This window comes from Pseudophryne corroboree, chromosome 4, assembly GCF_028390025.1.
Source record: "Pseudophryne corroboree isolate aPseCor3 chromosome 4, aPseCor3.hap2, whole genome shotgun sequence".
NCBI lineage: Eukaryota > Metazoa > Chordata > Amphibia > Anura > Myobatrachidae > Pseudophryne > Pseudophryne corroboree.
In genome coordinates this window covers 337,865,516-337,867,729 of record NC_086447.1, presented here as the reverse complement: position 1 = coordinate 337,867,729, position 2,214 = coordinate 337,865,516, and positions in this window count along the sequence as shown.

Here is a 2,214-nt window from a genome sequence, read left to right as displayed (position 1 = left end):
GGATGGTAACTGTAACCTGTAGGCAACAGGATTGATGACTTGTTCAATCTTGAAGGGTCCGATGTAGCGAGGTGCAAATTTCATGCTGGGAACTCTCAACCTCAAATTCTTCGTGGACAGCCACACACGATCACCCACCTTGAGAGCAGGAACCGCTCTACGCTTCCTATCGGCAAACTTCTTATACCTGAATGAGGCTTTAAGCAGGGCTGCGCGGACGTTCCTCCAGTTATTTGAAAACTGACGCAAGGTGACATCCACTGCTGGAACAGAAGTTGCGGGAAGCGGTTGGAATTCTGGGACTTTAGGGTGGAATCCATAATTAATGAAGAATGGTGTAGAAGAAGATGAGGAATGGTATTGATTGTTGTGGCTGAACTCGGCCCAAGGAAGGAGTTGAACCCAGTCATCTTGAGAGGAAGACACATATATACGGAGGAAGGCCTCCAAGTCCTGATTCACCCTCTCGGTTTGACCATTGGTCTGAGGATGGTAAGCTGTGGAAAACTTTAACTTGACTTGGAGGGCTTGACACAAACTTCGCCAAAATTTGGCTACAAATTGTACTCCACGATCCGAGATGATCTCTTCAGGAAGACCGTGAAGTCGGAAGATCTCTTGTATAAACACTTGAGCCAACTTGGAAGCTGACGGAAGACCGGTGAGAGGGATGAAATGTGCCATCTTGGTGAACCGGTCAACTACCACCCAGATGGTATTAAACTTGTTGCAGATAGGTAGATCGGAAACAAAGTCCATCGACAAATGGGTCCAAGGTCGACGGGGAACAGATAATGGAACCAGTTGCCCCGCAGGCGACTGGCGGGAGACTTTGTGTTGGGCACACTTTGGGCAGGAGGCAATAAATTCCATAACGTCCTTCTTCTTCAGAGTTGGCCACCAGTAGGACCTAGAAATAAATTCAAGGGTTTTCTGAATGCCTGTATGTCCAGCAAAACGGGAAGCATGGGCCCAATGCATGAGCTTCTTCCTTAGAACTGGCTTAACAAAACTTTTCCCTGGTGGAGGCGTAGAGTCCATCCCTACCGTGGAGAATGCCAACGGATTAATAATAGGATGCTTGTCTGCAGACTCGGACTCATTTTCTTGCTCCCATGAGCGGGAAAGGGCATCGGCCTTACGATTCTGAGAACCCGGACAGAACTGGAGTTTAAAGTCAAACCTAGAGAAGAAAAGTGCCCATCTGGCCTGACGAGGATTCAGACATTGTGCGCCTTTGAGATATAAAAGATTTTTGTGGTCGGTAAGTATGGTGATTGAGTAGGAAGCTCCCTCCAACAGGTATCTCCACTCCTCCAGAGCGAGCTTGATGGCTAGCAACTCCTGATCGCCAATGGCATAGTTCGCTCAGCTGGGGAGAACTTCCGGGAGAAGAAACTGCAAGGATGTAGATGTCCATCTTTGGCCCTCTGGGATAACACTGCTCCTACTCCAACGGAGGAGGCATCTACCTCTAAGATAAAAGGAGAGTCGGTGTCGGGCTGTTTCAGAACTGGTGCAGAGATGAACCGTTGCTTCAGAAGGTGAAAGGCCTGTGTAGCTTCCTCGGACCACTTGGACGGATTAGCACCTTTCTTGGTTAATGCAGTGATAGGCGCCACGATGGTGGAAAAGTCTCGTATAAATTTTCTATAATAATTGGCGAACCCTAAGAACCTCTGGACCCCTTTGAGGCTTAAGGGTATAGGCCAATTCTGGATTGCTTGGAGTTTCTCAGGATCCATCTCTAGTCCGGAACCGGACACAATGTAACCTAGAAACGGAATGGTTTTAACTTCAAACACACACTTCTCCAATTTACAATAGAGGTGATTGACACGGAGACGGGAAAGAACCTCTTTTACCCAGAAACGATGATCTTCGAGATTATTAGCAAAGATGAGGATGTCGTCTAGATAAACCACGACATGGCGGTACAAGATGTCCCTGAAAATCTCATTCACGAAGTGCAGGAAGACTGCTGGAGCGTTGCTCAATCCGAAGGGCATGACGAGGTACTCATAATGTCCGTCACGGGTGTTAAAGGCGGTCTTCCACTCGTCACCCTCACGGATTCGGATGAGATTGTAGGCACCCCTCAAGTCCAGCTTTGTGAAAATAGTTGCACCACTAACTCTATCAAAGAGCTCGGTAATCAGGGGTAAAGGGTATCGGTTCTTGACGGTAATGTCGTTCAGACCTCTGTAGTCGATG